This window comes from Syngnathus scovelli, chromosome 9 (assembly GCF_024217435.2).
Source record: "Syngnathus scovelli strain Florida chromosome 9, RoL_Ssco_1.2, whole genome shotgun sequence".
NCBI classification, from domain to species: Eukaryota; Metazoa; Chordata; class Actinopteri; order Syngnathiformes; family Syngnathidae; genus Syngnathus; species Syngnathus scovelli.
The window spans coordinates 15,825,946-15,849,016 of NC_090855.1; the positions used below are offsets into that span (position 1 = coordinate 15,825,946).

The window sequence follows — 23,071 nt, forward strand, 5'->3', positions numbered from 1 at the left end:
AGATCGCGGAGCCTCATTCGACTTCCAGCGGCCGGCGAGCTCGCGCACCCGCCCGGCACATCCGGGAGGCCGTGCGCACGCGCCAAGTGGCCGAAAATAGACCCCGCCGAGCGGATCGGCTGTTTATAAGCACCGCGGAGGAGATCGCTGAGCCTCATTCGACTTCCAGCGGGCCGCGCACTCGCGCACGCCGCCCGGCACATCCGGGAGGCCGTGCGCACGCGCCGAGTGGCCGAAAATAGCCCCCGCCGAGCGGATCGGCTGTTTATAAGCACCGCGGAGGAGATCGCTGAGCCTCATTCGACTTCCAGCGGGCCGCGCACTCGCGCACGCCGCCCGTTTCAAATTTTCTAAGTGCAACGCACAATGAGATACATGAGAAACGGCCTTGGTTACCATCACATTTGAAGCGATGAATACGAAGTTAAATTTTATGACTCGGTGTATAAGTCGAGGTCGATTTTTTTCGGTCGATTTTGGATCGAAAAAGGTCGACCAATACACCGGCAAATACGGTATATGATTCCGCTTGGGGACATAATACGTAAATATAATATTAGTTTTCAATGCTACGCGGATGACACCCAATTATATATGCCATTATCGATGACAGATCCACAGGACTGCTGTAATCTCGAGGCGTGCCTTGCGGAGATTAAGCAATGGATGTCTCTCAACTTCCTTCGTCTTAACCCGGATAAAACTGAGATGTTGATAATTGGTCCTACTCGTTATCAACATTTATTTAAGGAAACCACTATAACTATAGATAACCGTACTATCACTCAGAGTGATACGGTAACTAATCTCGGGGTAATATTTGACCAAACGCTCTCCTTTCAAAAACACATTAAGAATATAACCAGGATTGCGTTTTTTCACCTTCGTAATATTGCTAAGATTCGTCCTATCCTCTCGACCGGGGATGCGGAAACTATTATACATGCGTTCGTCACGTCGCGCCTGGACTACTGTAATGTATTATTCTCTGGTCTTCCTAAATCCAGTATCAAAAGTCTACAGTTAGTGCAAAATGCCGCTGCGAGGCTGCTCTCACGGTCAAGAAAATTTGATCACATTACCCCAATATTAGCCAAATTACATTGGCTCCCGGTCCATTTAAGTTGTGACTTCAAGGTTCTTCTACTAACCTATAAATCACTGCATGGCTTAGCGCCTTCATATCTCGTCGACCTAGTCGTTCCTTATGTTCCGTCTCGTAACCTTCGTTCGCAAAACGCTAGTCTTTTAGTTATACCGAGGGCCAAGAAAATGTCTGCAGGGTCTAGAGCATTCTCTATTCGGGCTCCAGAGCTTTGGAATGCCCTACCAATGGATATTAGAACTACTACCGTACACGTTTAAAGACACATTTCTATGAGATGGCCTTTAACTAACTTGTCATGGCCGATTTGGCCGGAGTTTGTTCTGTTCTCTCTGCCCACCTCCTCCCCGGCTGGGGAGGGGGTTAGGTGGCTCAAAAGCTGATAGCGGCTGGCTGGATTCTCGGGGACCAGTTCAGGATGGGGGAGCTGCGGCTCGGCCCCCTTGAGGACACTGCCAGGACAATCGAGGGCACCTCCGACATCCATTTTTTTCATTGATTTTCATATTATGTATTACTTGTGCACTCTCTGCATCCATTACAACCTGGTGATCCTGAAAGGGGGATCCTTCCATCTGTGGTCCCTTCTCAAGGTTTCTCATTTTCCCCTGGCAGGGTTTTTTTGAGTTTTTCCTTGCCCTTTTGGGAGCTTATGATCAGGGGATGCTTTGAGAATAATTGTCAATTTTGGCTATGTGAAGCCCTTTGAGACTGTTTGTGATTTAGGGCTATACAAATAAACTTGACTTGACTTGATGGCAACCCTCCGTCAACCATTCTGCAATTCAAAGTATCCGTTAGAACAAACCAGATTAGAATCACGTCTAGAGTTGAAAAACCTTTCCATACCACTTAATAGTGTTTTCCAACGTATTCATTTCTGAATTTAAAGGGTATCATTAATCCCCTAATATTTGCATCTAACCGAGCCCTGTTCGTACCACAGCGATTTAGTGTGACAAGGGCGCCCTCAAGCGTCCTATCACGTACTATGTTTTCTTTTATGTGTTTGAAGAAAAATCCTTCTTTTTTTTTATTTTTATTTTAGAGTTTGCTTAAAATCCAAAACATAATTCGAGTATAGTTCCCCCTATTTTTTGTTATGTAATTTAATTAAATTTAATCGTAAATTTTCAGATTTGGTTGGATTTAAAATTCATTCTGGAATCTCATTGCATTTAGAATCAAAATAAGGTTCAGTTTAGATTAATTTTGTTGAAATTTGGTGTAATTTCCTCATTAATTTAGGGTTAAGGGTTGGGGTCAGGGGTCAAGGTTAGAATTAGGGTTTGGGTTAGTTTTTTTTTCCTGAATCTGCACTTATGTAAGTTTTGTGAATTGATTAGGTGTTAGGATTTAATGTTAGAGTAAATTCCAAATAAGGATGAAGATTAGAATTTGGTGTCCGAGTTGGGCACTGTATTTATGCTGTCCGGAAAACCAGCCAACCAGAGTTAGACTTTTTGACTAAATGGAAAGTGTCAGAAGCCCATCAGACGTGACGCACAATGTCATACTCCTGTCAGGGCTAAGTTCCTCATTCACTTTCAGTCCCGGTCCAACCTCTTTTCAGCCGTCTCCCAACACACCAAAAAAAAACCACACACCCCACCAGAACATAAACCAAGGAACTATTATGATATTTTCCCTAATTTCTATATATCGTTTTGGGAGGGCATTCCTTTTAAATTTTCTTAAACGTGTAAACTTTACCACTAGAATTTCTATTTTAACCCAGATATTCAAGTGTTTTCCGCTTCCTTTGTTGTCAAATTGAGTCCTTGTGGATATTTAGTTTTCAAACTCTTAACCCATCTCATCTCCGCGTTTTCCCTATCTCTTTGTGTCCAGCCCGCACAGCTCTTTAAAACCCGTATGCTCAAGTTATGCAACCCGTGCCGGCGGAAATGGCGCACTACGTGAGTGTTACGCTTCTGGTTGTGTGTGATGTTATAGTGGTGGGATCGCAATCTGCTCCTGACATCATTCCGAGTCTGTCCCACATACATAACGCCACACAGCCGACAGCTCATGCAGTAGACCACATCCTTGCCTGTTTGAATGAAAACATGTTCTTTCTTCTGAGAGTCTGTTATTACCCCTACTGATCTCCTGGCTGAGCGAGAGGACCTAGTCCGCATTTTAGTACTCACCAACAATTCTTTTAAATTTGGATTTCTTTTAAAGGCCTGTCAAACACACCTCTCGCATTAAGGTGCCCCCGGCTTCCCGGTAACGGGTTTGTTTTAGCCGGGGTCGGAGATTAGTCCGTAATCTAACCACCCGAGTTAAATTAACTCCACCGGAATCAATCTAATTTCTGTACGACGCCAATCCCTTTCAAGTCACCCGAAGCTCGAGCCGAGTAACTCAATTCGAGGCAAGACTTCGAAGTGACCGCATCGTATTGATGGCTCCCCGCTAGTGTTTGAAGTTCTTATTTTGTTACGGATATTTTTTAGATGTCTTTGTTAAGACCTCAGGGATTCGTTTGTATAGCACACCCAAGCACTAGTTTTGCCGGAGTAAATGTTGATATGGGTCCGTTCCACTTAGTCACTCATGCAGCAAGCCGACCAACTTTTTCATTCGAAAGAGAATCGAATTAATAAAAGTGTGACAATAATAGCATTTAAGAAGAAAATTAATGCGGCGGCTCGGTGGCGCACTGGGTAGCACGTCCGCCTCACAGTTAGGAGGGCGCGGGTTCGATTCCACCTCCGGCCCTCCCTGTGCGGAGTTTGCATGTTCTCCCCGAGCCCGCATGGGTTTTCTCCGGGCACTCCGGTTTCCTCCCACATCCCAAAAACATGCTTGGTAGGCCGATTGATCACTCCAAATTGTCCCTAGGTGTGAGTGCGAGTGCGAATGGTTGTTTGTCTCTGTGTGCCCTGCGATTGGCTGGCAACCGGTTCAGGGTGTCCCCCGCCTACTGCCCGATGACGGCTGGGATAGGCTCCAGCACCCCCGCGACCCCCGTGGGGACTAAGCGGTTCAGAAAATGGATGGATGGATGAAGAAAATTAATGCACTTTAGATTATTAATTCTAACTTCTTATACGTAGATCTAGCACTTAACCGTCGGAGTTCTTCACCCCACTTGATTGCTTTAAAGAGAGTAACGACTTTCTTAAACCGAATAAAAATGTCGTGCTCTATTTAGATTTGCCCAGTAATTAATTTGGAAGGCAAGTCTATGTTTTGATCGTGTCCCATTTAACTTTTGACGCGGCCCGACAAATTTAGGAACTGGGCCGCGCCCGACGGACAATCGAAATACTTTTATCCTCCACCAACTCCAATGATTTATTTTAACCGTCGTCGTTATTTTATTTAGAAGAAGTAAATTTTCAACCGAATTCACTTTTAACGAAATTCACTCTTCCCTTAAATATTTACGAAAGTTATTTAATTCTCTAACTTGTTCGGAGTTACTTTTTACGCGGCCCGTCAAAAGGGGAAGCGGGCCTGCGCCTTTCAAATATTTAAATTACTTTCCGTTCTACACAAAACCAATAATCCGATTTAAACACTTCCGTTAATTTATTCAGACGAAACAAACTTTCGAACGGATCGAAATTCACTCGTGGCTCAAATAACTACGGAAGTTATTCAAGTCTCTAACTTGTTCGGAGTTACTTTTTACGCGGCCCGTCAAAAGGGGAAGCGGACCTGCGCCTTTCAAATAGTTAAATTACTTTCCGTTCTACACAAAACCAATAATCCGATTTAAACACTTCCGTTAATTTATTCAGACGAAACAAACTTTCGAACGGATCGAAATTCACTCGTGGCTCAAATAACTACGGAAGTTATTCAATTCTCTAAAGTTGTCTGATGTTACTTTTATTTATTTTATTTAAATCGGCCCCAAACCATCGGTTGCATATTCAGTACAAATCCGCGCACAACGAAGTAAGTAATATACAAAACACATTTATTGAAGAAACATGGAATAGAATTACAAATCTCAATTACTCCAGAAACCGAACAATTTCACTCACTGATACCCGTGTTAATAAAATCATTCAATCCCCGAAAAATTCGATTGCAAAACACAGTTCATGAAAAAGGGAAGAGGTAGACACCAGCTGCGTGCTATTTTTGGTGGAAGCAAAGTCGAGTGCTCAATTCGATCTTACTTCTAAAATCCAAATTAGAGAAACAGGCTGGCCTCGAGGGAGCCGGCGGCCCGATGACTATTCCCCCCTCTCGCTAAAATACATAAAAATGGTAATCCCTCACCTATTTCTCCTGTAAAGTTGTCCAGTCCAATTTTTGGGAGTAAATCCAAGTTAATTTCAGATCAGCGATCCTGCGTCTCACACAAAGATCTCGGGACTTTGGAAAAAAAATCTTGAAACTCCTCCGGGCTTCTTCTCGTATGAGCGCTCTTTTGGGGGGAAAAGCCCTGAAGCTGCCCCTGCAGGACTTTTTATAGACTTCTCTGTCCCCCCCTCCCCTTTCTTTCTTCTATACCTTCCCTATAGGGTAAGACTGCCCAGTTTTCCCACACCTATAGAATAAACTGGTCAGTTTTCCCACGCCTACTATAGGGTAGGAGTGCCCAGTTTTCTTCCCACGCTTGGACATCTGTGGCCTTCAGCAGCTGTTTCCGCCCTGACCACGCAGTACTTTCCACCAAATGCACAGCTAGCCCCTGGTAAAACCTTTCACTTCCCCTTTTCTTCTCTTCCTGTTCCATGAAAATAACTTTTTAAAGTTACGCTTCAATTAAATAAAAATCCAAACCCTTGACCTACTTCTCTAAACAATTTATGTCACGCCACTATTCTCATAGTGACGGGTCTCTTGATCGAATTGACAAATAATATTGCTTAAAGCGGTTACAGAATACATTTTTAGCCAAGCAAAGAAATCAAAAAATAAAAATCACATTTGTGCTTCTCCAAACAATTTATGTCACGCCACTATTCTCATAGTGACGGGTCTCTTGATCGAATTGACAAATAATATTGCTTAAAGCGGTTACAGAATACATTTTTAGCCAAGCAAAGAAATCAAAAAATAAAATCACATTTGTGCTTCTCCAAACAATTTATGTCACGCCACTATTCTCATAGTGACGGGTCTCTTGATCGAATTGACAAATAATATTGCTTAAAGCGGTTACAGAATACATTTTTAGCCAAGCAAAGAAATCAAAAAATAAAAATCACATTTGTGCCTCCATGCGTGACTCACATTCTGACACCGTGTTCCTGTTTTATTTCTATTTTAACTTGCTTAGCTCATTCTGGCCCCTCTTTTGGTCTCACGTTTTGGTCTGGCGCCATCTTTTGGACAAATTTGGAATTTCAGCTCTGCCAATTTATTCCTGTGAACAATCCATATTCTACCATTTGCACCATCTCTACCCCCCATGTTACATGACAGGCCGAAACCACCTTATGTCTCGCCTTCAGGTCCATTAGTGCTGATCTTTCTAAGTTCTGCTTGATCTTTCTGTGAACATTGACTGTGTAGGTGTTATAGGTCGAAATCAGAGGAATTATGATTCTTTTGACCTCTTGCGTCTCTCCTCCCCTAGCCGTTCCCCTTGCCTGTAGTCTGACCCTACGAAGAAATGACCGGGAATAGCCCCCGTTGTCGTAATGCCTTGAACAAAACTTTGGTTGCTTCTTCCCTGTCCTCTGAACGAGTGCAAATTCTTTAGAATCTCAAGAGTTGTGAGTAGATCAACCCCTTAAATGTGTGTTTAGGGTGAAAACTCTGTTTGTGTAATAACGCATGAGTGTCTGTGGGTTTGAAAAAAACTCGTACGTCCAACTTCCCCGTTGTATTAAATTCCGATCCCTTAAATGTGGTCGTATCGAGAAAATTAATTTCCCTTTCGCTAATCTGTGCCGTAAGGTTAATTGAGGGATGTTGGTCATTTAGAGTTTTTAGGAAGAGATCAAAGTCTTCCCGGGAGTCCCCCCAGATTCCCCAAATGTCATCCAAGTACCTTATGTAGGCAATGGGTTTCTTAGTGCACCGTGCCAAGGCACCCTCCTCCCACTCAGCCATACAGATGTTGGCATAGGCTGGAGAGAAACGCTTCCCCATAGCTGTCCCTTTGACCTGTAAAAACCACTCATTGTTAAATTGAAAATCATTCTTGGTCAGATTAAGTTCTAGCAACTCCAAAATGGGTTTATCCGGGCGGCCTAATATCGGATTACGTGTCAGGACATTATTTCAATATTAGTGTATAAGTTTTCCACATCCATGGAACACAACAGACACGTTCGAGGCAAGGTCAAGGCTTGTACTTTCTGAATGAAATCATTGGTGTCCTTGATGTAACTCGGATGTATCACCGACAATGGATTCAAATAATGATCCAATAATTCGGCTGAGCCGTAGGACTGGCTTCCACAATCCGAAACAATGGGGCGCCCTGGTGGCATGACATAGGGCCAGGGCGCATATTCGGAAATAAATCGATTAACGCATATCGCGGCTATTTAGCATTAGCAAACCGGAAGTACCCACAAGCCCTTGCCAAGTATCCTAACGGCTTCCGTACCACTAATATTTTCCAAAACTCATACCACAAAGTGATAAAAATCGAATAAACTTCCATTAAGGTCATTGGTATTATTCAAATGTGTTAACCGGTCCCATTTATCCGTAAATTCAATTGCTAACATTAATAAGATCGCATATTTGGGACGAAATCGCCCTTTCTCCTCCTTCTTCTCTTTTCTTTTTTGGGCGTACCGCCGCTAACGTCATGAGCATTAGCAACCCGGAAGTACCCACAAGCCCTCGCATTAGCAACCCGGAAGTACCTATAACCCCTGCAAAAAGTCTTCGTGGACCCCGTTAATCGATAATATTATTAAAATTACCCATCCCAGTGATAATAACAGAATACATTTCGATTGCTATTGTTCACTTGCACTACCCAGTCACTATTGTCCGTAAATCTACTCGCCCACCACAATAATAAAACCGTGCAATTAAAACGAAATAGCCGTGCGCGTCAAGTGGCTAGTAAACATTAGCCAAGCCGGAAGTATCCGTGATGACGCTTACATTGTCATGGCAACCAACTGTCCCCCAGCGTATTTATCACAATATCCACCCCAAAAGCGATCAAAATCAAACAAAATGTTAAAAAACAATTTAATACTATCTATTAGCGTTTTTCCCACTTATTTCCTTCTTTCTACATTTAAAAGATAATAATAACCAATTAGTGATTCTATCCAACCAAACCCTGTTTGCAAGACAGCTATTTTATGTGTCTATGGCGCCCTAATGTGTACTCTCCCGTCCTCTATCTTCTCTTTTAGTCTGGAAAGAAAACTCCCTTAGAATTTGTTCGAGTTAAGAATAGAGTCTGATTAAAGTTTAGACTTTTCTTTTTTATTTTGGTCAAAATTAAAAAAAAAGAGAGAGAAAGAGAGAGAGAAAGAGAGAGAGCGCGAGAGCGAGAGAGGGAGAGAGAAAGCGAGAGAGAACAAGAGAGCGAGAGAGCAAGAGAGAGAGAGAGAGAGAGAAAAGAAGAAAAAGAGAGAGAGAAAGAGAGAGAGATAGAGAGAGAGATAGCGAAAGAGAGAGAGAGAGCGAGAGAGAGAGAGAGAGAGAGAAAGAGAGCGAGAACGAGGGAACGAGAGAGCGAGAGAGCAAGAGAGCGAGAGAGAGAGAGAGAGGTTAGGGTTAGGGTCAGGGTTAGGGTTAGAGAGAAAGAGAGAGAGAGAGAGAGCGAGAGAGAGAGTGAGAGAGAGAAAAAAGAAGAGAGAGAGAACGAGAGAGCAAGAGAACAAGAGAAAGAGGGAGAGAGCGAGAGAGAGGTTAGGGTTAGGGTTAGAGAGAAAGAGAGAGAGAGAGAGAGAGAGAGAGAGAGAGAGAGAGAGAGAGAGAGAGAGAGAGAGAGAGAGAGAGAGAGAGAACGAGGGAACGAGAGAGCGAGAGAGCAAGAGAGCGAGAGAGAGAGAGAGGTTAGGGTCAGGGTTAGGGTTAGAGCGAAAGAGAGAGCGAGAGAGAGAGAGCGAGAGAGAGAGTGAGAGAGAGAAAAAAGAGAGAGAGAGAACGAGAGAGCAAGAGAACAAGAGAAAGAGGGAGAGAGCGAGAGAGAGGTTAGGGTTAGGGTTAGAGAGAAAGAGAGAGAGAGAGAGCGAGAGAGCAAGGGAGAGAGAGAGAGAGGGAGAGAGAAAGAGAGAGAACGAGAGAATGAGAGAACGAGAGAGAGAGAGAAAGAGAGCGAGAGAGAGAGAGAGGGAGAGAGAGAAAAAAGAACGAGAGAGAGAGAGAGCGAGAGAGAGAGAAAAAAAGAGAGAGAGTGAGAGAGAGATGGATCTTCTCTCCCCCCCGTGGCGCTTCAGAGGGTTAGGGTAGATTGCAAGCATTCCACTGCCTTAGATGGTCCTAACCCGGTTGGAAAAGTTGCCTCTCTGCGCCATTTTTATTCTAGCCAATAGCGAGAAAGTGAGAATTAGAGAAATATAAAAGAGAGAGACCACGGAAAGGCAATGGGAAATGAGACCATTTCAACCAAAACCCAGGGGTTTCTGACCCCACACATGGTCCTCTCCCTCTCCGACCCTTGACAGAAGGGGAGGAGGGACGGGAGGGAGAAGCTATTTAACAAGAAAGTAAGCGTCAGAGAAAAAATAACGAAAAGGAGAGTCCACGGATAGGTCATGGGAAATGTGACTGCATCTCGACCAAAACCCTGGGTTTTCTGACCCGACACGTGGTGTTGTCCCTCTTCTACCCTTGAGAGAAGGGGAGGGGGGACGAGAGGGTGAAGATATGCGAATAAAGGAAACGGGAAAATTAGAAAAGTATGCGACCCGATAATTTGGCTTAAGGTAATACTGGGATGTCCGAAGGGCACTGGCTGGTTAGGTATTTTAAGTTTATCTCGCTAAATCTTCCCCAAAGGGGTCCGCCGACCCTGTCGGTTAGATAGAAGGCAACGGAAGGCACGGGCCTACTCATGTCGCTGCAGTAAACCTCGCCGTACCAGGTCACATAAAATCTGGATTGGGTACGAAGGACGGCGAAGTGAGAATGCACCTCTGCCAGAACCTCCCCCGGGTAGCTGAGGCGCCACCCAGGTCTTTAGCCAGCAAGATGGAAATACAGTGAAAAGCGACAGAAAAGTACAGACCTACGAGACTACCCTTGTCTTAAATTGTGTCTATTAACTCTTAGTTGTGTTTGAACTAATATATTTTTTATTATATATTGTTTTAAAACCAACTGTTTTGTTTACAAAGAGTCCCATTAAATCGTCATTGTTGTGGGTTATTTGAACGTCACAATTTTGTAGACAGATAGGGTTAGGGTTAGGGTAAGGTAATCAGTACACTAACTGGGGGGACCAACTGATACCCCTGGTACCTCACAGATCTCCCCTGGTACCTAAAAGAACACTCCTGGTACCTCAGAGATCCCCCCTGGTACCTAAGAGCGTACCCCTGAGAGAGGCCGAATTGTCACATTTTGTGTCCGACCGGGGGAACCAGCCGAGGCGGACACTTTGCCGAGCAAGAGCCGATGGCACTTAGAAAATATTCGCCAAACTCGGCCGGACTTCCAGAGGAAGACGCCGAGTTTTCGCTTGTTCAGGCCGACCGGAGGAACCAGCCGAGTCGGACACTTTACGGCGGAATAGCCGTTGGCACTTAGGAAATATTCGTTAAACTTGAACGCACCTCCAGGGGAAGAGGCCGAATTTTCGCTTGTTCAGGCCGACCGAAGAAACCAGCCGAGTCTGACACTTTACGGCGGAACCGCCCTTGGCACTTCGAAAATATTTGCCAAAATCGTCCGGACCTCCAGAGCAAGAGGCCGAATTTTCACATTCTGTGGTCGACCGAGGGAACCGGCCGAGGCGGACACTTTACCGAGCAAGAGCCGATGGCACTTAGAAAATATTCGCAGAAGTTGGCAGGACTTCCGGAGCGAGAGGCCGAATTGTCATATTCTTTTGCCGACCGGGGAAACCGGCCGAGGCGGACACTTTAAGGCGCAAGAGCCGATGGCACTTACAAAATATTCGCAGAAGTTGGCAGGACTTCCAGAGCGAGAGGCTGTATTTTCACATTCCGTGGCCGACCGAGGGAACCGGCCGAGGCGGACACTTTACCGAGCATGAGCCGATGGCACTTAGAAAATATTCGTCGAAGTTGGCTTGACTTCCGGAGCGAGAGGCCGAATTTTCACATTCCGTGGCCGACCGGGGGAACCGGCCGAGGAGGACACTTTGCCGAACAAGAGCCGATGGCACTTAGAAAATATTCGCAGAAGTGTGCAGGACTTCTGGAGCGAGAGGCCGAATTGTCACATTCTTTGGCCGACCGGGGGAACCGGCCGAGGCGGACACTTTAAGGCGCAAGAGCCGATGGGGCTTACAAAATATTCGCAGAAGTTGGCAGGACTTCATGAGCAAGAGGCCGAATTTTCACATTCTGTGGCCGACCGGGGGAAACGGCCGAGGCGGCCACTTTACAGAGCAAGAGCCGATGGCACTTAGAAAATATTCGCAGAAGGTAGCAGGACTGTAGGTATGCGCGCGGGCAAAACGTGGTCCCGTGACGTACCGGGCGCGGACGCCAATCCACGCCCGGCCAGAGCGACCGAGAGGCGGACACACTTTCAAAAGAAGCATAGGTAGCTGGTCCGCGGGCCAAAGGAGGTTCCATAAGGTACCGGTCGCGGATGCAGACCCACGAACGGCCAGAGTGACTGAGAGGCGGACACACTTTCAAAAGAAGCCTGGGTACCTGGTCCAAGGGCCAAACGGGGTTCCATAAGGCAACGGGCGCGGATGCTTAGCCACGCCAGAGGAGAACCACCGAGAGGTGGGGACACCCCGGCGAAAAAGCAATTGGCACTTGGAAAATATTCGCCAAAGTTGGCCGGACTTCCAGGAGAAGAGGCCGAATTTTCACTTGTTCAGGGCGACCGGAGGAACCAGCCGAGGCGGACACTTTACGGCGGAAGAGCCGTTGGCACTTAGAAAATATTCGCCAAAGTCGGCCGGACTTCCAGGGGAAGAGGCCGAATTTTCGCTTGTTCAGGTCGACCGGAGGAACCAGCCGAGGCGGAAACTTTACGGCAGAAGAGCAGTTGGCACTTAGAAAATATTCGTTAAACTTGAACGGACCTCCAGGGGAAGAGGCCGAATTTTAACTTGTTCGGGCCGACCGGAGGAACCGGCCGGGTCGGACACTTTACGGCGCAACAGCCGTTGGCACTTAGAAAATCTTCGCCAAAGTCGTCTGGACATCCAGGGGAAGAGGCCGAATTTTCGCTCGTTCGGGCCGACCGGAGGAACCGGCCGAGTCGGACACTTTACGGCGGAACAGCCGTTGGCACTTAGAAATTATTCGAAACTTCCATCAAACACACATCGGCTTTTTCGCCGTCGCTGTCCGGCCTGGGCACCATCGTAGCTCGGACAGTTCGTGTGACAGCATCCGCTGGCACTTAGAAAATTTTTCGAAATATCACAAAAACACATCCCTCCATATACGTGCCGACAATATTTTGCGAAAGGGGAGTAAAGGTAATGAGTACGCTGACCGGGGGGACCACCTTATCGTACTCTGGCGCACCGAAAGACCAAAGTTTGTATTGCGCCCTTGGTACCTCAGAGAGGCCGAATTTTCGCATTCTGTGGCCGAACTGGGGAACCAGACGAGGCGGACACTTTTCCGAGCGAGAGCCGATGGCACTTAGAAAATTTTCGGCTAAGTTGGCAGGACTTCCAGAGCGAGAGGCCGAATACTCGTCATTTGTGGCCGACCGGGGAACCAGCGAAGGCGGATAGACAGTCACGGAGGTCCCGCCGGCTGGTCCGCGGGCCAATCGGGGTCCCGTAAGTTAGCGGTCGCGGCCCGGAATCCACACCAGCCCGGAGCCACCGGCAGGCGGATAGGCGGTCACGGAGGTCCCGCCGGCTGGTCCGCGGGCCAATCGGGGTCCCGCAAGTTAGCGGTCGCGGCCCGGAATCCACGCCGGCCCGGAGGCACCGGGAGGCGGATAGGCGGTCACGTGGGTCCCGCCGGCTGGTCCGCGGACCAATCGGGGTCCCGTAAGTTAGCGGTAGCGGCCCGGAATCCACGCCGGCCCGGAGGCACCGGGAGGCGGATAGGCGGTCACGGAGGTCCCGCCGGCTGGTCCGCGGGCCAATTACCTCCAGCCGAGCGGATATGAACTTTATAAGCACCTCGGACGAGATGGCGGAGCCTTATTCGACTTCCAGCACTCCGGCTAAGCTTTTTTCCACGGCCCGCTGAGCTTCCAGGGGACCTCCAGCCGGTTCTCCCGGTGCTTTCTTCCTAACTCTTGACGCCCGAGGAGGCTTCCAGCACCTCGGTTGAGCGTTTCCGACGGCCCAATGAGCTCCCGGAGGTCGTAACGGGGGATTACCTCCCTCTCGAGGGCACAGCGAGTAAATACACCGCCTCTCGCACTTAGCGCACACTCGCATGGCTCCGCGTCCGATCACACTTTAAGCAGTCAAACGGCGGGAGTAACTACGACTCTCTTAAGGTAGGCTCGTTTGAGACATTTTAAACGGTTAGTGGAGGCGACCGGGAGCACCGGGAGGCCGGAAATAGCTCCAAGACGAGCAGATCGGCTGTTTGTAAGCACCGCGCCGTCCAGCTCCGTCCGGTACCTCGCACGGCCCGCTTCACCCCATGCGCGGACTTCCGAGCGCTCGGGGAGACGCTCGAAAGCTGCCGGTGCCGTTGGAGCGGGGAAATACCTCCCTCTGGCGGACACGGCGGGAAAATGCACCACCTCTCGCACTTAGCACACACTCGCATGGCTCCGCTTCCGATGACACTCTGCGCGGCTAAACGGCGGGAGTAACTGTGACTCTCTTAAGGTAGGCTCACTTGACATTTATTTAACGGTTCGTGGAGGCAACCGGGAGCACGGGGAGGCCATGCGCGCGCACAGAACGGCCGAATAATGCTCCGGCGGCCCCGGGTGATTACTAAGAGGCTCCCCAGCCGGCCTCGCGGAGCTCTGACGGTCCTCCGCGGGACTTCCAGCGGCCGGTGTGCTCACGCACCACCCCCTGGCACCACCGGGAGGCCGTGCGCATGCGCCGAGTGGCCGAAAATAGCTCCAAGACCAGCGCATCGGCGCTTTACAAGCACCGCGGATGAGATCGCGGAGCCTCATTCGTCCTCCAGCGGCCGGCGTAGTGACGCACGCCGCCCGGCACCACCGGGAGGCCGTGCGCACGCGCCGGGTGGCCGGAAATAGCTCCCAGCTGAAGCGGATCGGCACTTTAGAAGCACCACGGATGAGATCGCGGAGCCTCGTTCGACTTCCGGCGGCCGGCGAGCTCGCGCGCGCCGCCCGGCACCACCGGGAGGCCGTGCGCGCGCGCCAAGTGGCCGAAAATAGCTCCGGCCCAGCGGTTCGGCACTTTACAAGCACCGCGGATGAGATCGCGGAGCCGCGTTCGACTTCCAGCGGCCGGCGCGCGGCAACGGTGACCGTCCAGCTCCATCCGGTACCTTGCAATGCCCTCATCTCCCCCCCGCGCGGACTTCCGGGCGCTCAGGGAGACTTTCCAGCGCTGCCAGTGAAGCTGTAGCGGGGAATTGCCTCCCTCTGGCGGACGCAGCGAGAAATTACCGCAGCCGGGTAAACGGCGTGAGTAACCGTGACTCTCTTAAGGTAGCCGCACTTGACGTCTTTTTAACGGTGGGTGGAGGACCCAGGGGACTTCCAGGCGAGTCTCGGGGGTGCGTTGCTCCTCACTATTGACGCCCGAGGAGGCTTCCAGCACCTCGGCGGGTGTTGACGCGATGTGATTTCTGCCCAGTGCTCTGAATGTCAAAGTGAAGAAATTCAATGAAGCGCGGGTAAACGGCGGGAGTAACTATAACTCTTGAACATGGAGACCGGGGGTCATGGGCCATGGCAGTCGCCCAAGGGGAGCAGTTGGAGGCGGGCTGCTCCTCAGCTGTCAGTCGCGTCATGTAAGATTGCACCTCACGTGGTGCCCGCTGGTAACGGCCGTGCGTTTCCTTATACACAGCGCATTTGGGGCCGGCTAACGCAATCAGCTTAGGGGGGGAACCGCGCCCGCACATTATCCTCCCGCACAGTGAGTGACAAGGTTCCGGCCAGAATTGCCGTGCTGGCTCAACAAATCGGCAGGCGTGCAGTTAGTTGAAAGGGGCTGCACGTCCTGGGCGACCTTCCTGACCCGAAAGGTGAGAGATTCTCCCTGAGTGTAATGTCTCGGACTCTGCGGCAGTCTGATATCTCTGATGGTGGGGATGAAACTTTGAGACTGCGAGGGTGCCCGGGCTCCTGCCTGTTCCCGACAGGGGCTAATGAATACTCCCTCCCGAGCGTGGCTGAAGAGACCAAGCAGCCACACTTAACCTCTTCCGGCGGCGTGTTTAAGGTTGGGCACGTCGTGTGCGCTTCAACCTCTCCGGTGGCCACGGGGACCAACCACCGGATGATTGCTCGGGGTCCCCAACCGGCCTGTATTCACTTCTACAGGCCACGGCTGCGAAAACTCCTTTGGTTCGGAAGTCCGTATACACAGCTGCACAGGTCGGGGTCACAGTCAGTCTGGCCGTAGGAGCGGGTGGATCCAGGCTCGCGAAGCCTCTGAGAACTCCTCTGTGGACCATGGCGTCCGCCCTCTCGTAATGAGGGTAGGGTCGGCGGGCGTCGGATATGGGCCACAGCTCGTTGGGAGAGCCGGGTATACAGTGCCCCACGGCCACTTTGATGCGATGTGGAGCGCACGCGGTCGATGGTGGCACGGTGCATATGCTCAATGAGGGTAAGAGCATGTTGGGTGAAACGAGTGAGGAGGAATGGGAGGTCCCTGTGCGACGATACGGCAGGCAGCGAAAGGAATAATTGGACCGCTGCTGCGCTAGTCGAGGAAGTAGATCGGGGGCCTGAACCGACCGAGTCTCCTGCTTCGGATGCCATGTCGGGCCGCGGGGCTGCATGGGTCGATCTTGGCTAGTGGGATGCTCAGTGGCGGGCCCAGGCAGGAACAGGGATAGGCTCCCTGGGCGGGGTCCGGCGAAGAAGCAACTGCGAGGCTGTTTGCAACGTGAACGATACGTGGAGTCACCCCCGAACTCTCAAGGAGTCCGACACCGGTTGTTGTAGCTGCTGGCTGCCCCTAGGGCTGGGTGCCACTGCGGGTGCGTACCTGTGGTGGCGGGGTGAGCCCCGCACCGACGACTGCGTCTATCGGCTGCGAGGGAGCTTCTGTGACTCGGTTTCTTATGATCTTCTCCTGCATGTATTGGGGAACTAGGCGATATTGGACATGGAATTGGGCGACTCGTCGCCCGAGTGTGGGCTGCTCGCAGGGTGGGTTGTGGCAGCACCTGTGCCCATCTCATATTTATTAGCGTGGATTCCCTTATCCACGCGACTCGAACGCTAACGCCCGCATTCCTCTGGGACGCATGCTGCTGCGTCTTGTTGGCTCGTGCTAGGCCCTGACCCGAACGGTCGGTCTAATGGAGGGACGTTGTCTTACTCCTGTGGCCGATTCACCGGACAGTGCTGAATACGGGTCTGCGACCAGGGGGTGCGGGTGGAAGGGAAGGGGCGGATAGTGCGACGCGGTGGTGTGGTCAGGCTGGTCCGCGGCCTGGGCAGCCACCAACTCGGTGATGCGAGATGGCGAGAGGGGCCTCCAGGCTATCCGTCTTGACTCCCGGACAGGTCAGGTGCACCTCGAACTCTGTCGGTCTTTTGAGTTGGTGGTATTGATCTTCGGACCTGCCTGGTAGGTGTACTATCACTGGAGTGTACTTCCAGCGGCCGGCGCGCTCGCGCACGCGACCCGGCACCACCGAGAGGGCGTTCGCATGCGCCAAGTGGCCGAAAATAGCCCCGTCCCAGCGGATCGGCACTTTACAAGCACCGCGGATGAGATCGCGGAGCCGCATTCGACTTCCAGCGGCCGGCGCGCGGCACCGGTGACCGTCCAGCTCCATTCGGTATCTTGCAATGCTCTCATCTCCCCCCCGCGCGGACTTCCGGGCGCTCGGGGAGACTTTCCAGCGCTGCCGGTGAAGCTGTAGCGGGGAATTGCCTCCCTCTGGCGGACGCGGCGAGAAAATAACCCAGCCGGCCAAACGCCGGGAGTAACTGTGACTCTCTTAAGGTAGGCTGACTTGACGTCTTTTTAAAGGTGGGTGGAGGAGCCATGGGACTTCCGGCCGGTTCTCGGGGGTGAGTTGCTCCTCACTCTTGACGCCCGAGGAGGCTTCCGGCAGCCGGTTCTCCGGGTGCCCCCTCCCAACTTTTTAAGCCGTCCGGGGCTTCCGGCACCTCGGCCAAGCGTTTCCCACGGCCCGCTGAGCTTCCAGGGGACCTCCAGCCGGTTCTCCCGGTGCTTTCCTCCTCACATTTTAAGCCGGCCGAGGCTTCCAGCCCCTCGGCTAAGCGTTTTAAACGGCCCGCTGAGCTTCCAGGGGACCTCCAGCCGGTTCTCCCGGTGCTTTCCTCCTCACATTTTAAGCCGGCCAAGGCTTCCAGCGCCTCGGCTAACGTTTTAAACGGCCCGCTGAGCTTCCAGAGGACCTCCATCCGGTTCTCAGGGTGCTTTCCTCCTAACTCTCGAGGAGGCTTCCGGCGTTTTCGGCGGACCGTTGATCTCCCGGAGGTCGTAACAGGGAATTGCCTCCCTCTTGCGGACACGCCGCGTAAATACACCGCCTCTCGCACTTAGCGCGCACTCTCGCATGGCTCCGCGTCCGATGACGCTCTGCGCGGGTAAACGGCGTGAGTAGCCGCGACTCTCTTAAGGTAGGCTCACTTGACATTTTTTTGACGGTTCGCGGAGGCGACCGGGACCACCGGGAGGTCGTGCGCGTGCGCCGGGTGGCCGGAAATAGCTCCAAGACCAGCGGATCGGCTGTTTGTAAGCACCGCGGATGAGATTACGGAGCCTCATTCGACTTCAGGCGGCCGTGCGCACGCGCGAAGCGGCCAAACCATCCTCCGGCAGGCCCGGGTGATGACTAAGAGGCTCCCCGGCCGGCGCTTCGTCGGTCCTCCGCGGGACTTCCGGCAGCCGGCCGGAGCCTCGGGACGGCTGCTGCACTCCCTAATAAGACCCCGCGGACCCCCGCGAGCCGACCGCGGGCCGAACGCTCGCTGCCACGTGGTACCTCACGTGCCAAGGCGGACGTGTGACGGCGCGGGAGCCCTTGGCACTACATCATAATCACGTATATAGTCAAATCATGTAAAATCACCGTTAGTTTATTAATAATATATTTATATGCGATGTTAATATTTATTTAATTATTACGTATATCATGCATAATACTATTACACTTGTTATCGTTATACGGTACAATATCAGCAGAAGTTGGCCTGGGCCGATTTTTCGCCATCGTGGCCGACCGGGGAACCGGCCGAGGCGGACGCATCGCGGCGCGAGAGCCGTTGGCACTTAGAAAAAATTTTCGCCAACCCGGGCTCCGGGGGAAGAGGCCGGATTTTCGCCATTTGTGGCCGACCTGGGAACCGGCGAAGGCGGACGCACTCTCTAACGAGCCCCGCCGGCCGGTCCGCAGGGGGGAACGGCGCCCTCTGGCGGACAAGCTGTTGTAAATGAATGGGGTTTGGCACTTAGTGCACTTTTGCCAAAGTTGACCCGCGCTCCGGGGGAGGAGGCCGAATTCACGCCATTCGTGGCCGGCCGGGGAACCGGCGAAGGCGGATAGAATTTCAAGGGAAGCCCGGGTAGCTGGTCCGCGGGCCGAACGGGGTCCCGCAAAGTACCGGGCGCGGACGGCAACCCGCGCCGGGTCAGAGCCACCGAGAGGCGGATACACGTTCACGGAAGCGCCGCCGGCTGGTCCGCGGACAAAACGGGGTCCCGCAAAGTACCGGGCGCGGACGCCGACCCACGCCGGGTCAGAGCCACCAAGAGGCGGATACACGTTCACGGAAGCACCGCCGGCTGGTCCGCGGGCCGAACGGGGTCCCGTAACCTACCGGCAGCGGACGCCGACCCACGCCGGGTCAGAGCAACCGAGAGGCGGATACACGTTCACGGAAGCGCCGCCGGCTGGTCCGCGGGCCAAACGGGGTCCCGCAAAGTACCGGGCGCGGACACCGACCCACGCCGGGTCAGAGCCACCGAGAGGCGGATACACGTTCACGGAAGCACCGCCGGCTGGTCCGCGGGCCGAACGGGGTCCCGTAACCTACCGGCAGCGGACGCCGACCCACGCCGGGTCAGAACCACCGAGAGGCGGATACACGTTCACGGAAGCGCTGCCGGCTGGTCCGCGGGCTGAACGGGGTCCCGCAAAGGACAGGCGCGGACGCCGACCCACGCCGGGTCAGAGCCACCGAGAGGCGGATACACGTTCACGGAAGCACCGCCGGCTGGTCCGTGGGCCGAACGGGGTCCCGTAACCTACCGGCAGCGGACGCCGACCCACGCCGGGTCAGAGCCACCGAGAGGCGGATACACGTTCACGGAAGCGCCGCCGGCTGGTCCGCGGGCCGAACGGGGTCCCGTAACCTACCGGCAGCGGACGCCGACCCACGCCGGGTCGGAGCCACCGAGAGGCGGATACACGTTCACGGAAGCGCTGCCGGCTGGTCCGCGGGCTGAACGGGGTCCCGCAAAGGACAGGCACGGACGCCGACCCACGCCGGGTCAGAGCCACCGAGAGGCGGATACACGTTCACGGAAGCCCTCCCGGCTGGTCCGCGGGCCAAACGGGGTCCCGTAACCTACCGGGCGCGGACGCCGACCCACGCCGGGTCAGAGCCACCGAGAGGCGGACGAGCTTTCACCGAAGCCCCGCCAGCCGGTCCGCGGGCCGAACGGGGTCCCGTAACCTACCGGCAGCGGACACCGACCCACGCCGGGTCAGAGCCACCGAGAGGCGGATACACGTTCACGGAAGCGCCGCCGGCTGGTCCGTGGGCCAAACGGGGTCCCGTAACCTACCGGGCGCGGACGCCGACCCACGCCGGGTCAGAGCCACTGAGAGGCGGATGAGCTTTCACCGAAGCCCCGCCGGCCGGTCTGCGGGCCAAACGGGGTCCCGTAACCTACCGGGCGCGGACGCCGACCCACGCCGGGTCAGAGTCACCGAGAGGCGGATGAGCTTTCACCGAAGCCCCGCCGGCCGGTCCGCGGGCCAAACGGGGTCCCGTAACCTACCGGGCGCGGACGCCGACCCACGCCGGGTCAGAGCCACCGAGAGGCAGATGAGCTTTCACCGAAGCCCCGCCGGCCGGTCCGCGAGCCAAACGGGGTCCCGTAACCTACCGGGCGCGGACGCCGACCCACGCCGGGTCAGAGCCACCGAGAGGCGGATACACGTTCACGGAAGCCCCGCCGGCTGGTCCGCGGGCCAAACGGGGTCCCGTAAGCTACCGACAGAGGACGCCGACTCACGCCGGGCCAAAGCCGCCCAGAGGCGGACACACTCTCTAACGAGCCCCGCCGGCCGGTCCGCGGGGGGAATGGCGCCCTCTGGTGGACACGCCGTTGTAAATGAATGGGGTTTGGCACTTTTTTCGCCCAGCGGCACCACAGGCTGATGGGCGGCCGCTTCCACGGGCCGGTACTACTCTACGGAGACGCTCGCCACCTCCGGTGGGGGCCGTGTGATCTCGCTGGATGCCCGAGGACCTTCCGAGAGGCCCGGCCGCAGCTTTTACGCACGCCCGGTCCTATTTTCTGGTGGAAGTGGGAGGCCGGCGCTTGGCAGCTCGCTGCCCGAGGACCTTCCGCGAGGCCCGGCCGCAGCTTTTACGCGAGCCCGCTCCTATTACCTGGTGGAAGTGGGAGGCCGGCGCTCGGCAGCTCGCTGCCCGAGGACCTTCCACGAGGCCCGGCCGCAGCTTTTACGCACGACCGCTGCTATTCTCTGGCTCCGGCTTTGTCCCGGATGGTGCTTGGGGAACGGCGGCGCCTATGGCACACACCGCGAACGGCGGCGCCTACGGCGCACACCGCGAACGGCCGGTGGCGGTCGCCTGGTGGCGGTCGGCTGGTGGCGGTCGGGGGGTGGCGCTTGGGGATGGTGGCGGTCGCCTGGTGGTGGTCGGCTGGTGGCGGTCGCCTTGTGGCGGTCGGGGGGTGGCGCTTGGGGATGGTGGCGGTCGGCTGGTGGCGGTCGCCTTGTGGAGGTCGGGGGGTGGTGCTTCGGGATGGTGGCGGTCGCCTTGTGGCGGTCGGGGGGTGGCGGTCGGGGGGTGGTGCTTGGGGATGGTGGCGGTCGCCTGGTGGCGGTCGGCTGGTGGCGGTCGCCTTGTGGCGGTCGGGGGGTGGCGGTCAGGGGGTGGCGCTTGGGGATGGTGGCGGTCGCCTGGTGGCGGTCGCCTGGTGGCGGTCGCCTTGTGGCGGTCGGTGGGTGGCGGTCGGCGCTTGGGGATGGTGGCGGTCACCTTGTGGCGGTCGCCTTGTGGCGGTTGGGGGGTGGCGCTTGGGGGGTGGCGCTTGGGGATGGTGGCGGTTGCCTTGTGGCGGTCGGGGGGTGGCGGTCGGTTGTGGCGCTTGGGGATGGTGGCGGTCGCCTTGTGGCGGTCGGGGGGTGGCGGTCGGGGGTGGCGCTTGGGGATGGTGGCGGTCGCCTTGTAGCGGTCGCCTTGTGGCGGTCGCCTTGTGGCGGTCGGGGGGTGGCGCTTGGAGATGGTGGCGGTCGCCTTGTGGCGGTCGCCTTGTGGCGGTCGGGGGTAACGCTTGGGGATGGTGGCGGTCGCCTTGTGGCGGTAGCCTTGTGGCGATCGGGGGTGGCGCTTCGAGATGGTGGCGGTCGCCTTGTGGCGGTCAGGGGTGGTGCTTTGGGACCGGCGTCCGGTGGAAAGTGCGTGTTGCGCGGGCCGGAGAAAGTTTAGGCCCAGGGCCCGCCGCTGGAGAAATTTTTAGGTACCAGGGGTGGGTTTTTTTGTCACCGCAGGAGGGGGACGTTGCCTCCGTCGGTGCCCGGCGGAAAGTGCGTGTTGCGCGGGCCGGAGAAAGTTTAGGCCAGGGGCCTGCCGCTGGAGAAATTTTTAGGTACCAGGGGTGGATTTTTTTGGTCACCGCAGGAGGGGGACGTTGCCTTCGTCGGTGTCCGGCGGAAAGTGCGTGTTGTGCGGCCCGGAGAAAGTTTAGTCCCGGGGCCCGCCGCTGGAGGAATTTTTAGGTACCAGGAGTGGATGTACTTACTGTTAGAGTTGTGCACACTCCAACTTATTTTGCAAGAACCAAACAGGAGACAAGTAAGTCCTCTTAAGCACCTGCAGGTGGAGAGTCCATTCGTCGCTGTCTGAACAGCGATGATCGAATGAAGTCTGACTCAGGCCTCTTGCAGGAGCATTTTTATTGAAAGAAACAGAGTGGGGGTTGAGAGTGGGCGTGAGAGCAAACAGGATGGGGCCGAAGGCCCTGGCCTGCTGATCAAAGCACAGCAGGGGGTCTTTCACGATGTTGTGTAAACAAAACAACTTTGATTGCTTCCTCTGCAGCTAGTCAATCAGTTCAAAAGATCTTAGCACTTTGTTCTACTACCTTTGTTAAGACAGGACAGGCGAGGGTAATTATTACAGGTTACATTCCAACATAATCCTACGATAAAGATAACCTGGAAAACCCTAACACTTACTTCCACAGGCCCGCGCGCTCCTGGCCGGTGTCCGAGGATGCTGCCTCATCCCCGGACGCGCCTCTTACGCACGCCCGCTGTCATTCTCCGGAGACTGAGTTCCACTTAGGCGAGGCTAAGTTCCACTTGGGGGAGGCTGCCTACTCCCGGCTGACGCCCGAGGATGCTGCCTCATCCCCGGACGAGCCTCTTACGCACGCCCTTTGTCATCCTCCGCAGACTAAGTTCGACTTGGAGGCTCACAAGACACTCTACCACGTGGGTAGCTGGTCCGCGGGCTAAACAGGGTTCCATAAGGTACCGGGGGCGGATGCACACCCACGCCCGGCCAGAGTGACCGAGAGGCGGACACACTTTC

The 23,071-nt window shown here is 54.1% G+C and overlaps 1 long non-coding RNA gene across 1 annotated transcript in view; it reads right to left on the reverse strand.

Moving 5' to 3' along the window:
- LOC125974886 (uncharacterized) overlaps positions 1 to 23,071 on the reverse strand; it is a 208,981-nt gene that overhangs the window by 38,834 nt on the left and 147,076 nt on the right. The gene's annotated exons all lie outside the window — the stretch shown is intronic.